This window comes from Scyliorhinus canicula, chromosome 14, assembly GCF_902713615.1.
Source record: "Scyliorhinus canicula chromosome 14, sScyCan1.1, whole genome shotgun sequence".
NCBI classification, from domain to species: domain Eukaryota; kingdom Metazoa; phylum Chordata; class Chondrichthyes; order Carcharhiniformes; family Scyliorhinidae; genus Scyliorhinus; species Scyliorhinus canicula.
Genome location: NC_052159.1, coordinates 159,615,362 through 159,629,056, shown reverse-complemented (window position 1 = coordinate 159,629,056; position 13,695 = coordinate 159,615,362). Strand labels below are relative to the sequence as shown.

Sequence of the window (13,695 nt, the reverse complement as noted above, 5' to 3'; positions counted from 1 at the left end):
TTTCTACGCGTCAGTCTGGCATGTGCTGGTCAATGGGTTTGCATTGTTTGTGTTTGTCGGTGGGCGTGTGTGTGTCGGTGGGCGTGTGTGTGTCGGTGGGCGTGTGTGTGTCGGTGGGCATGTGTGTGTCGGTGGGCGTGTGTGTGTCGGTGGGTGTGTGTGTGTGTGTGTGTGTCGGTGGGTGTGTGTGTGACGGTGTGTGTGTGTGACGGTGGCTGTGTGTGTGTGTGACGGTGTGTGTGTGTGACGGTGGCTGTGTGTGTGTGTGACGGTGTGTGTGTGTGTGTGTGAGACACGGTGGGCGTGTGTGTGTGTGTGTGTGTGTGTGTATGTGTGTGAGACGGTGGGTGTATGTGTGTGTTACGGTGGGTGGGTGTGTGTGTGCGACAGTGGGTGTGTGTGTTACGGTGGGTGGGTGTGTGTGACGGTGGGTGTGTGTGTGCGACGGTGGGTGTGTGTGTGCGACAGTGGGTGTGTGTGTGTGTGTGACGGTGGGTGTGTGTGTGTGTGACGGTGGGTGTGTGTGTGTGACGGTGGGTGTGTGTGTGTGTGTGATGGTGGGTGTGTGTGTGTGTGTGATGGTGGGTGTGTGTGTGACGGTGGGTGTGTGTGTGTGTGACGGTGGGTGTGTGTGACGGTGGGTGTGTGTGTGCGACAGTGGGTGTGTGTGTGTGACGGTGGGTGTGTGTGTGTGTGTAACAGTGGGTGTGTGTGTGTGATGGTGGGTGTGTGTGTGTGACGGTGGGTATGTGTGTGTGTGATGGTGGGTGTGTGTGTGTGTGTGTGACGGTGGGTGTGTGTGTGCGACAGTGGGTGTGTGTGTGTGTGACGGTGGGTGTGTGTGTGTGACGGTGGGTGTGTGTGACGGTGGGTGTGTGTGTGTGACGGTGGGTGTGTGTGTGTGTGTGTGACGGTGGGTGTGTGTGTGTGTGACGGTGGGTGTGTGTGTGTGTGTGTGATGGTGGGTGTGTGTGTGTGTGTGTGTGAGACGGTGGGTGTGTGTGTGTGTGACGGTGGGTGTGTGTGTGTGTGTGTGTGATGGTGGGTGTGTGTGTGTGCGACAGTGGGTGTGTGTGTGACGGTGGGTGTGTGTGTGTGTGTGACAGTGTGTGTGATGGTGAGTGTGTGTGTGTGATGGTGGGTGTGTGTGTGTGATGGTGGGTGTGTGTGTGACGGTGGGTGTGTGTGTGTGACGGTGGGTGTGTGTGTGTGATGGTGGGTGTGTGTGTGAGATGGTGGGTGTGTGTGTGTGTGACGGTGGGTGTGTGTGTGTGACGGTGGGTGTGTGTGTGTGACGGTGGGTGTGTGTGTGTGATGGTGGGTGTGTGTGTGAGATGGTGGGTGTGTGTGTGTGTGATGGTGGGTTTGTGTGTGACGGTGGGTGTGTGTGTGACAGTGTGTGTGATGGTGGGTGTGTGGGTGTGCGACAGTGGGTGTGTGTGTGACGGTGGGTGTGTGTGTGTGTGTGACAGTGTGTGTGATGGTGAGTGTGTGTGTGTGACGGTGTGTGTGTGACGGTGGGTGTGTGTGTGTGTGAGATGGTGGGTGTGTGTGTGTGACGGTGGGTGTGTGTGTGTGTGTGACGGTGTGTGTGTGTGTGACGGTGGGTGTGTGTGTGTGTGAGACGGTGGGTGTGTGTGTGTGCGACAGTGGGTGTGTGTGTGACGGTGGGTGTGTGTGAGATGGTGGGTGTGTGTGAGATGGTGGGTGTGTGTGTGTGAGATGGTGGGTGTGTGTGTGTGACGGTGTGTTTGTGTGTGTGACGGTGGGGTGTGTGTGTGTGACGGTGTGTGTGTGTGTGTGTGACGGTGGGTGTGTGTGTGTGACGGTGGGTGTGTGTGTGTGACGGTGGGTGTGTGTGTGTGACGGTGGGTGTGTGTGTGTGTGACGGTGGGTGTGTGGACGGTGGGTGGGTGTGTGTGTGTGACGGTGGGTGTGTGGACGGTGTGTGTGTGTGTGTGACGGTGGGTGTGTGTGTGTGTGACGGTGGGTGTGTGTGACGGTGGGTGTGTGTGTGTGACGGTGGGTGTGTGTGTGTGACGGTGGGTGTGTGTGTGCGACAGTGGGTGTGTGTGTGTGACGGTGTGTGTGTGTGTAAAGGTGGGTGTGTGTGTGTGACGGTGGGTGTGTGTGTGCGACAGTGGGTGTGTGTGTGACGGTGGGTGTGTGTGTGTGACGGTGGGTGTGTGTGTGCGACAGTGGGTGTGTGTGTGTGCGACAGTGGGTGTGTGTGTGCGACAGTGGGTGGGTGTGTGTGACGGTGGGTGTGTGTGTGTGACGGTGGGTGTGTGTGTGCGACAGTGGGTGTGTGTGTGTGACGGTGTGTGTGTGTGTGTGACGGTGGGTGTGTGTGTGTGACGGTGGGTGTGTGTGTGTGACGGTGGGTGTGTGTGTGTGACGGTGGGTGTGTGTGTGTGTGACGGTGGGTGTGTGGACGGTGGGTGGGTGTGTGTGTGTGACGGTGGGTGTGTTGACGGTGTGTGTGTGTGTGTGTGTGACGGTGGGTGTGTGTGTGTGTGTGACGGTGGGTGTGTGGACGGTGGGTGTGTGTGTGTGACGGTGGGTGTGTGTGTGCGACAGTGGGTGTGTGTGTGTGCGACAGTGGGTGTGTGTGTGCGACAGTGGGTGGGTGTGTGTGACGGTGGGTGTGTGTGTGTGACGGTGGGTGTGTGTGTGCGACGGTGGGTGTGTGTGTGCGACAGTGGGTGTGTGTGTGTGACGGTGTGTGTGTGTGTGTGTGACGGTGGGTGTGTGTGTGTGTGTGTGACGGTGGGTGTGTGTGTGTGTGACAGTGGGTGTGTGTGTGTGTGACGGTGGGTGTGTGTGTGTGACGGTGGGTGTGTGTGTGTGATGGTGGGTGTGTGTGTGTGACGGTGGGTGTGTGTGGGTGTGACGGTGGGTGTGTGTGACGGTGGGTGTGTGTGTGCGACAGTGGGTGTGTGTGTGTGACGGTGGGTGTGTGTGTGTGTGAAACAGTGGGTGTGTGTGTGTGATGGTGGGTGTGTGTGTGTGACGGTGGGTATGTGTGTGTGTGACGGTGGGTGTGTGTGTGTGTGTGTGTGTGTGTGACGGTGGGTGTGTGTGTGTGTGACGGTGGGTGTGTGTGTGTGTGACGGTGGGTGTGTGTGTGTGACGGTGGGTGTGTGTGTGTGTGACGGTGGGTGTGTGTGACGGTGGGTGTGTGTGTGTGACAGTGGGTGTGTGTGTGTGACGGTGGGTGTGTGTGTGTGTGTGTAACAGTGGGTGTGTGTGTGTGATGGTGGGTGTGTGTGTATGACGGTGGGTATGTGTGTGTGTGACGGTGGGTGTGTGTGTGTGTGTGTGTGCGACAGTGGGTGTGTGTGTGTGTGACGGTGGGTGTGTGTGTGTGACGGTGGGTGTGTGTGACGGTGGGTGTGTGTGTGTGACGGTGGGTGTGTGTGTGTGTGTGACGGTGGGTGTGTGTGTGTGTGACGGTGGGTGTGTGTGTGTGTGAGATGGTGGGTGTGTGTGTGTGTGTGTGAGACGGTGGGTGTGTGTGTGTGTGACGGTGGGTGTGTGTGTGTGTGTGTGTGATGGTGGGTGTGTGTGTGTGCGACAGTGGGTGTGTGTGTGACGGTGGGTGTGTGTGTGTGTGTGACAGTGTGTGTGATGGTGAGTGTGTGTGTGTGATGGTGGGTGTGTGTGTGTGTGATGGTGGGTGTGTGTGTGACGGTGGGTGTGTGTGTGTGTGTGACGGTGGGTGTGTGTGTGTGACGGTGGGTGTGTGTGTGTGATGGTGGGTGTGTGTGTGAGATGGTGGGTGTGTGTGTGTGTGATGGTGGGTGTGTGTGTGACGGTGGGTGTGTGTGTGTGCGACAGTGGGTGTGTGTGTGACGGTGGGTGTGTGTGTGTGTGTGACAGTGTGTGTGATGGTGAGTGTGTGTGTGTGACGGTGTGTGTGTGTGTGTGACGGTGGGTGTGTGTGTGTGTGTGATGGTGGGTGTGTGTGTGTGACGGTGGGTGTGTGTGTGTGTGTGTGACGGTGTGTGTGTGTGTGTGATGGTGGGTGTGTGTGTGTGCGACAGTGGGTGTGTGTGTGACGGTGGGTGTGTGTGTGTGTGTGACAGTGTGTGTGATGGTGAGTGTGTGTGTGTGACGGTGTGTGTGTGTGTGTGACGGTGGGTGTGTGTGTGTGTGTGATGGTGGGTGTGTGTGTGTGACGGTGGGTGTGTGTGTGTGTGTGACGGTGGGTGTGTGTGTGTGACGGTGGGTGTGTGTGTGTGTGTGTGTGTGTGTGACGGTGGGTGTGTGTGTGTGACGGTGGGTGTGTGTGTGTGTGTGTGTGTGTGTGACGGTGGGTGTGTGTGTGACGGTGGGTGTGTGTGTGTGTGTGTGATGGTGGGTGTGTGTGTGTGTGTGTGTGTGTGTGTGAGACGGTGGGTGTGTGTGTGTGTGACGGTGGGTGTGTGTGTGTGTGAGATGGTGGGTGTGTGTGTGTGCGACAGTGGGTGTGTGTGTGACGGTGGGTGTGTGTGTGACAGTGTGTGTGATGGTGAGTGTGTGTGTGTGATGGTGGGTGTGTGTGTGTCGGTGTGTGTGTGTGTGTGACGGTGGGTGGGTGTGTGTGACGGTGGGTGTGTGTGTGAGATGGTGGGTGTGTGTGTGAGATGGTGGGTGTGTGTGTGTGTGATGGTGGGTGTGTGTGTGACGGTGGGTGTGTGTGTGTGTGTGTGACAGTGTGTGTGATGGTGAGTGTGTGTGTGTGACGGTGTGTGTGTGTGTGTGTGACGGTGGGTGTGTGTGTGTGTGTGATGGTGGGTGTGTGTGTGTGACGGTGGGTGTGTGTGTGTGACGGTGGGTGTGTGTGTGTGACGGTGGGTGTGTGTGTGGGTGTGTGTGACGGTGTGTGTGTGTGTGTGACGGTGGGTGTGTGTGTGTGTGTGACGGTGGGTGTGTGTGTGTGACGGTGGGTGTGTGTGTGTGTGTGTGACGGTGTGTGTGTGTGTGTGTGACGGTGGGTGTGTGTGTGTGTGACGGTGGGTGTGTGGACGGTGGGTGTGTGTGTGTGACGGTGGGTGGTGTGTGTGTGTGTGACGGTGTGTGTGTGTGTGTGTGATGGTGGGTGTGTGTGTGTGCGACAGTGGGTGTGTGTGTGACGGTGGGTGTGTGTGTGTGTGTGACAGTGTGTGTGATGGTGAGTGTGTGTGTGTGACGGTGTGTGTGTGTGTGTGACGGTGGGTGTGTGTGTGTGTGTGATGGTGGGTGTGTGTGTGTGACGGTGGGTGTGTGTGTGTGACGGTGGGTGTGTGTGTGGGTGTGTGTGACGGTGTGTGTGTGTGTGTGACGGTGGGTGTGTGTGTGTGTGTGACGGTGGGTGTGTGTGTGTGACGGTGGGTGTGTGTGTGTGTGTGTGACGGTGTGTGTGTGTGTGTGACGGTGGGTGTGTGTGTGTGTGAGACGGTGGGTGTGTGTGTGTGCGACAGTGGGTGTGTGTGTGACGGTGGGTGTGTGTGAGATGGTGGGTGTGTGTGTGTGAGATGGTGGGTGTGTGTGTGTGACGGTGTGTGTGTGTGTGTGACGGTGGGGTGTGTGTGTGTGACGGTGTGTGTGTGTGTGTGTGTGACGGTGGGTGTGTGTGTGTGACGGTGGGTGTGTGTGTGTGACGGTGGGTGGGTGTGTGTGACGGTGGGTGTGTGTGTGTGTGACGGTGGGTGTGTGGACGGTGGGTGGGTGTGTGTGTGTGACGGTGGATGTGTGGACGGTGTGTGTGTGTGTGTGTGTGTGTGACGGTGGGTGTGTGTGTGTGTGACGGTGGGTGTGTGGACGGTGGGTGTGTGTGTGTGACGGTGGGTGTGTGTGTGTGACGGTGGGTGTGTGTGTGTGACGGTGGGTGTGTGTGTGTGCGACAGTGGGTGTGTGTGTGTGTCGGTGTGTGTGTGTGTGACGGTGGGTGTGTGTGTGTGACGGTGGGTGTGTGTGTGCGACAGTGGGTGTGTGTGTGTGCGACAGTGGGTGTGTGTGTGCGACAGTGGGTGGGTGTGTGTGACGGTGGGTGTGTGTGTGTGACGGTGGGTGTGTGTGTGTGACGGTGGGTGTGTGTGTGTGACGGTGGGTGTGTGTGTGTGACGGTGGGTGTGTGTGTGCGACAGTGGGTGTGTGTGTGTGACGGTGGGTGTGTGTGTGCGACAGTGGGTGTGTGTGTGTGACGGTGTGTGTGTGTGTGTGACGGTGGGTGTGTGTGTGTGACGGTGGGTGTGTGTGTGTGACGGTGGGTGTGTGTGTGTGACGGTGGGTGTGTGTGTGTGTGACGGTGGGTGTGTGGACGGTGGGTTGGTGTGTGTGTGTGACGGTGGGTGTGTGGACGGTGTGTGTGTGTGTGTGTGACGGTGGGTGTGTGTGTGTGTGACGGTGGGTGTGTGGACGGTGGGTGTGTGTGTGTGACGGTGGGTGTGTGTGTGCGACAGTGGGTGTGTGTGTGTGACGGTGTGTGTGTGTGTGACGGTGGGTGTGTGTGTGTGCGACAGTGGGTGTGTGTGTGTGACGGTGGGTGTGTGTGTGTGACGGTGGGTGTGTGTGTGCGACAGTGGGTGTGTGTGTGACGGTGGGTGTGTGTGTGTGACGGTGGGTGTGTGTGTGTGCGACAGTGGGTGTGTGTGTGCGACAGTGGGTGGGTGTGTGTGACGGTGGGTGTGTGTGTGTGACGGTGGGTGTGTGTGTGCGACAGTGGGTGTGTGTGTGTGACGGTGGGTGTGTGTGTGTGTGACGGTGGGTGTGTGTGTGTGTGACGGTGGGTGTGTGTGTGTGTGACGGTGTGTGTGTGTGTGTGACGGTGTGTGTGTGTGTGTGACGGTGTGTGTGTGTGTGTGTGTGTGTGACGGTGGGTGTGTGTGTGACGGTGGGTGTGTGTGTGTGTGACGGTGTATGTGTGTGTGACGGTGGGTGTGTGTGTGTGTGTGTGTGTGTGTGTGACAGTGGGTGTGTGTGTGTGACGGTGGGTGTGTGTGTGTGTGACGGTGTATGTGTGTGTGACGGTGGGTGTGTGTGTGTGTGTGTGTGTGTGTGTGACGGTGGGTGTGTGTGTGACGGTGTGTGTGTGTGTGTGACGGTGGGTGTGTGTGTGTGTGTGGACGGTGGGTGTGTGTGTGTGTGTGTGTGACGGTGGGTGTGTGTGTGACGGTGGGTGTGTGTGTGTGTGTGACGGTGGGTGTGTGTGTGACGGTGGGTGTGTGTGTGTGTGACGGTGTGTGTGTGTGTGTGACGGTGTGTGTGTGTGTGTGTGACAGTGGGTGTGTGTGTGTGAGACGGTGGGTGTGTGTGTGTGTGACGGTGTATGTGTGTGTGACGGTGGGTGTGTGTGTGTGTGTGTGTGTGTGGTGTGACGGTGGGTGTGTGTGTGACGGTGTGTGTGTGTGTGTGACGGTGGGTGTGTGTGTGTGTGTGTGACGGTGGGTGTGTGTGTGTGTGTGGGCGGTGTGTGTGTGTGTGTGTGTGACGGTGGGTGTGTGTGTGACGGTGGGTGTGTGTGTGACGGTGGGTGTGTGTGTGTGTGTGTGACGGTGGGTGTGTGTGAGACGGTGGGTGTGTGTGTGACGGTGGGTGTGTGTGTGACGGTGTGTGTGTGTGAGACGGTGGGTGTGTGTGTGACGGTGGGTGTGTGTGTGTGACGGTGGGTGTGTGTTGTGGTACCTGAAACAGGCTGACAAGGCACATAGGTGTGGAACAGAAACTACCAAATAAGGCCCAGGCTGAATTGATACCGGCCGTCTGCAAGGGCATTGGGTGTGTGTGTGTGTGTGACGGTGGGTGTGTGTGTGTGTGACGGTGGGTGTGTGTGTGTGACGGTGGGTGTGTGTGTGTGTGTGTGTGACGGTGTGGTGTGTGTGTGTGTGACGGTGGGTGTGTGTGTGTGTGTGACGGTGGGTGTGTGTGTGTGTGAGACGGTGGGTGTGTGTGTGTGCGACAGTGGGTGTGTGTGTGACGGTGGGTGTGTGTGAGATGGTGGGTGTGTGTGTGTGTGTGACGGTGGGTGTGTGTGTGTGACGGTGGGGTGTGTGTGTGTGTGTGTGACGGTGTGTGTGTGTGTGTGACGGTGGGTGTGTGTGTGTGTGAGACGGTGGGTGTGTGTGTGTGCGACAGTGGGTGTGTGTGTGACGGTGGGTGTGTGTGTGTGTGTGTGACGGTGTGTGTGTGTGTGTGACGGTGGGTGTGTGTGTGTGTGAGACGGTGGGTGTGTGTGTGTGCGACAGTGGGTGTGTGTGTGACGGTGGGTGTGTGAGAGATGGTGGGTGTGTGTGTGTGAGATGGTGGGTGTGTGTGTGTGACGGTGTGTGTGTGTGTGTGTGACGGTGGGGTGTGTGTGTGTGACGGTGTGTGTGTGTGTGTGACGGTGGGTGTGTGTGTGTGACGGTGGGTGTGTGTGTGTGACGGTGGGTGTGTGTGTGTGACGGTGGGTGTGTGTGTGTGACGGTGGGTGTGTGTGTGTGACGGTGGGTGTGTGTGTGTGACGGTGGGTGTGTGTGTGTGTGACGGTGAGTGTGTGGACGGTGGGTGGGTGTGTGTGTGTGACGGTGGGTGTGTGGACGGTGTGTGTGTGTGTGTGTGACGGTGGGTGTGTGTGTGTGTGTGATGGTGGGTGTGTGGACGGTGGGTGTGTGTGTGTGACGGTGGGTGTGTGTGTGTGACGGTGGGTGTGTGTGTGTGACGGTGGGTGTGTGTGTGTGCGACAGTGGGTGTGTGTGTGCGACGGTGTGTGTGTGTGTGACGGTGGGTGTGTGTGTGCGACAGTGGGTGTGTGTGTGACGGTGGGTGTGTGTGTGTGACGGTGGGTGTGTGACGGGGTGTGTGTGTGTGTGACGGTGGGTGTGTGTGTGTGTGACGGTGGGTGTGTGTGTGTGTGTGACGGTATGTGTGCGTGTGTGTGTGACGGTGGGTGTGTGTGTGACGGTGGGTGTGTGTGTGACGGTGGGTGTGTGTGTGTGTGTGACGGTGGGTGTGTGTGTGTGTGTGACGGTATGTGTGCGTGTGTGTGTGACGGTGGGTGTGTGTGTGTGACGGTGGGTGGGTGTGTGTGTGACGGTGGGTGTGTGTGTGACGGTGGGTGGGTGTGTGTGTGACGGTGGGTGGGTGTGTGTGTGACGGTGGGTGTGTGTGTGTGACGGTGGGTGTGTGTTGTGGTACCTGAAACAGGCTGACAAGGCACATAGGTGTGGAACAGAAACTACCAAATAAGGCCCAGGCTGAATTGATACCGGCCGTCTGCAAGGGCATTGAAGTCAACACATAAACTCATTATCACTATATGGACTTTGTGAATGCCCACTCACATGTACACAAAAGAACAAGACGGCACTCTGAATATGTAACTAACTTCAGGACACGGGTGATCAACTTTGTAGGACAAACAACAAAGAGGCCACCAGACTCCATAACGGGCTACTATCTGGTCAGACAAGAGTGCTTCAGAGAACAATGGCTCTTGATTGAATCACCCTGGCTGAACAGGAGTATCTTGTTTATTCCCATTAATGAGTTGAAGTAAAGTTAAAGGACATGGGATTGGGGGTAATGCCTAGAAATGGATAGAAAGCTGGTTAGCAGACAGGAAGCAAAAACTGGAAATAAATGGGCCTTTTTCCGATTGGCAGGCAGTGACTAGTGGGGTTACCGCAGGGATCGGTGCTGGGACCCCAACTGTTCACATTATATAGTAATGATTTGGACAAGGGAACTAAATTTTTTATCTCCAAATTTGCAGATGATACAAAGTTGGGTAGGAAGGTGAGCTGTGAGGAGGATGCAGAGATGCTTCAGCGGGATTTGGACAGGCTGAGTGAGTGGGCAGATGCATGGCAGATGCAGTATAATGTGGATAAATGGGAGGTTATCCACTTCAGTAGCAAAAATAGGAAGGCAGATTATTATTTGAATGGGTGTAAATTGAGAGAGGTGGATACTCAGCGAGACCTTGGTGTCCTCGTGCATTAGTCGCTGAAAGTAAGCGTGCAGGTACAGCCGGCAGTAAAGAAGGCAAATGGTATGTTGGCCTTCATAGCGAGAGGATTTGAGTAGAAATAGAGATATTTTATTGCAATTGTATAGGGTATTGGTGAGGCCACATCTGGAGTATTGTGAGCCGTTTCGGTGCACATATCTGAGGAAGGATAAGAACGAAGAACAAAGAAACAGCACAGGAACAGGCCCTTCGGCCCTCCAAGCCTGCGCCAATCCAGATCCTCTATCTAAAACTGTCTCCTATTTTCTAAGGATCTGTATCCCTCTGCTCCCTGCCCATTCATGTATCTGTCTAGATACATTTTAAATGACGCTATCGTGCCCGCCTCTACCACCTCCGCTGGCAATGTGTTCCAGGCACCCACCACCCTCTGCGTAAAGAATTTCCACGCATATCTTTTTCCCTTCTCACCTTGAACTCGTGACCCCTAGTAATTGAGTCCCCCACTCTTGGAAAAAGCTTGTTGCTATCCACTCTGTCTATACCTCTCATGATTTTGTAGATCTCAATGAGGTCCCCCCTCAACCTCCGATTTTCTAATGAAAATAATCCTAATCTACTCAACCTCTCTTCATAGCTAGCACCCTCCATACCAGACAACATCCTGGTGAACCTCCTCTGTGCCTTCTCCAAAGCATCCACATCCTTTTGGGAATGTGGCAACCAGAACTGCACGCAGTATTCTAAATGTGGCCGAACCAAAGTCCTATACAACTGTAACATGACCTGCCAACTCTTGTACTCAATATCCCTTCCGATAAAGGAAAGCATGCTGCATGCCTTCTTGACCACTCTATCAACCTGCGCAGCCACCTTCTGGGTACAATGGACCTGAACTCCCAGATCTCTCTGTACATCAATTTTCCCCAGGGCTTTTCCATTTACCGTATAGTTCGCTCTTGAATTGGATCTTCCAAAATGCATCACCTCGCATGTGCCCGGATTGAACTCCATCTGCCATTTCTCCGCCCAACTCTCCAATCTATCTATATTCTGCTGTATTCTCTGACAGTCCCCTTCGCTATCTGCTTCTCCACCAATCTTAGTGTCATCTGCAAACTTGCTAATCAGACCACCTATACCTTCCTCCAGATCATTTATGTATATCACAAACAACAGTGGTCCCAGCACGGATCCCTGTGGAACACCACTGGTCACAGTTCTCCATTTTGAGAAACTCCCTTCCACTACTACTCTCTATCTCCTGTTGCCCAGCCAGTTCTTTATCCATCTAGCTAGTACACCCTGGACCCCACAAGACTTCACTTTCTCCATCAGCCTACAATGGGGAACCTTATCAAATGCCTTACTGAAGTTCATGTAAATGACATCTGCAGCCCTTCCCTCATCAATCAACTTTGTCACTTCCTCAAAGAATTCTATTAAGTTGGTAAGACATGACCTTCCCTGCACAAAACCATGTTGCCTATCACTGACAAGCACATTTTCTTCCAAATGGGAATAGATCCTAGCCCTCACTTTCTTCTCCAGCAGCTTCCCTACCACTGACGTCAGGCTCACCGGTCTATAATTATCTGGATTATCCCTGCTACCCTTCTTAAACAAAGGGACAACATTAGCAATTCTCCAGTCCTCTGGTACCTCACCCGTGTTCAAGGATGCTGCAAAGATATCTGTTAAGGCCCCAGCTATTTCCACTCTCACTTCCCTCAGTAACCTGGGATAGATCCCATCCGGACCTGGGGACTTGTCCACCTTAATGCTTTTTAGAATACCCAACACATCCTCCCTCCTTATGCCGACTTGACCTAGAGTAATCAAACATCTATCCCTAACCTCAACATCCGTCATGTCCCTCTCCTCGGTGAATACCGATGCAAAGTACTCGTTAAGAATCTCACCCATTTTCTCTGACTCCACGCATAACTTTCCTCCTTTGTCCTTGAGTGGGCCAACCCTTTCTCTAGTTACCCTCTTGCTCCTTATATATGAATAAAAGGCTTTGGGATTTTCCTTAACCCTGTCTGCTAAAGATATTTCATGACCCCTTTTAGCCCTCTTGATTCCTCGTTTCAGATTGGTCCTACATTCCTGATATTCGTCCAAAGCTTTGCCTGTTTTCAGTCGCCTAGACCTTATGTATGCTTTCGTTTTCATCTTAGCTAGTCTCACAATTTCACCTGTCATCCATGGTTCCCTAATCTTGCCATTTCTATCCCTCATTTTCACAGGGACATGTCTGTCCTGCACTCTAATCAACCTCTCTTTAAAAGCTTCCCGCATATCAAATGTGGATTTACCTTCAAACAGCTGCTCCCAATCCACATCCCCCAGCTCCTGCCGAATTTTGGTATAGTTGGCCTTTCTCCAATTTAGCACTCTTCCTTTAGGACCACTCTCGTCTTTGTCCATGAGTATTCTAAAACTTACGGAATTGTGATCACTATTCCCAAAGTAATCACCGACTGAAACATCAACCACCTGGCCGGGCTCATTCCCCAATACCAGGTCCAGTATGGCCCCTTCCCGAGTTGGACTATTTACATACTGCTCTAGAAAACCCTCCTGGATGCCCCTTACAAACTCTGCTCCATCTAGACCTCTAACACTATACGAGTCCCATTCAATGTTGGGAAAATTAAAATCTCCGATCACCACCACCCTGTTGCTCCTCCATCTTTCCATAATCTGTTTACATATTTGTACCTCTATCTAACGCTCGGTGTTGGGAGGTCTGTAGTACAGCCCCAACATTGTTACCGCATCCTTCCTATTTCTGAGCTCTATCCATATTGCCTCACTGCTCGAGTTCTCCATAGTGCCTCCTTCAGCACAGATGTGATATCCTCTCTGACCAGTAATGCAACTCCTCCACCCCTTCTACCTCCCTCTCTATCCCACCTGAAGCATCAATATCCTGGGATATTTAGTTGCCAATCATGCCGTTCCCTCAACCAAGTCTCAGTAATAGCAATAACATCATACTCCCAGGTACTAATCCAAGCTCTAAGTTTATCTGCCTTACCTACTACACTTCTTGCATTAAAACAAATGCACCTCAGACGACCACCTTTGAATTCATCATCTTCTCCCTGCCTACTCTTCCCCTTAGTCACACTGACTTCATGGTCTGGTTCCTTACAGGCTTTAGTTACTACCTCCTTACTGTCCACTAACCTCCTCATTTGGTTCCCATCCCCCTGCCACATTAGTTTAAACTCTTGCTATGTTCTTGCTATGGAGGGAGGGCAGCAAAGGTTTACCAGGCTGATTCCTGGGATGGTGGGACTGTCATATGAGGGGAGACTAAATCGGTTAGGATTATATTCATTGGAGTTTAGAAGAGTGAGAGGGGATCTCACAGAAACTTATAAAATTCTAACAGGATTAGACAGGGTAGATTCAGAAAGAATGTTCCCGATGGTAGGGAGCCCAAAACTAGGGGTCATAGTTTGAGGATAAGGGGTAAACCTTTTAGGACTGAGGTGAGGAGAAATGTCTTCACCCAGAGAGCGGGGAATTCGTGGAATTCACTCCCACAGAAAGTAGTTGCGGCCGAAACATTGTGTAATTTCAAGAAGGAATCAGATCCAGCTCTGGGGGCTGAAGGGATCAAAAGGATATGGAGGGGAAGTCGGGATCAGATTATTGAATTTAGCCATGATCAGAATGAATGGCGGATCAGGTTCGAGGGGCCGAATGGCCTCCTCCTGCTTCTGTTTTCTATCTTTCTATGTACGTTTGGGTGGGACAATAGAACT

At 53.9% G+C, this 13,695-nt stretch overlaps 1 protein-coding gene across 11 annotated transcripts in view; it reads right to left on the bottom strand.

Annotated features, from left to right (window-relative positions):
• Positions 1-13,695, bottom strand: part of arhgef7b (Rho guanine nucleotide exchange factor (GEF) 7b) — a 147,172-nt gene that overhangs the window by 10,195 nt on the left and 123,282 nt on the right. The window lies entirely within an intron of this gene.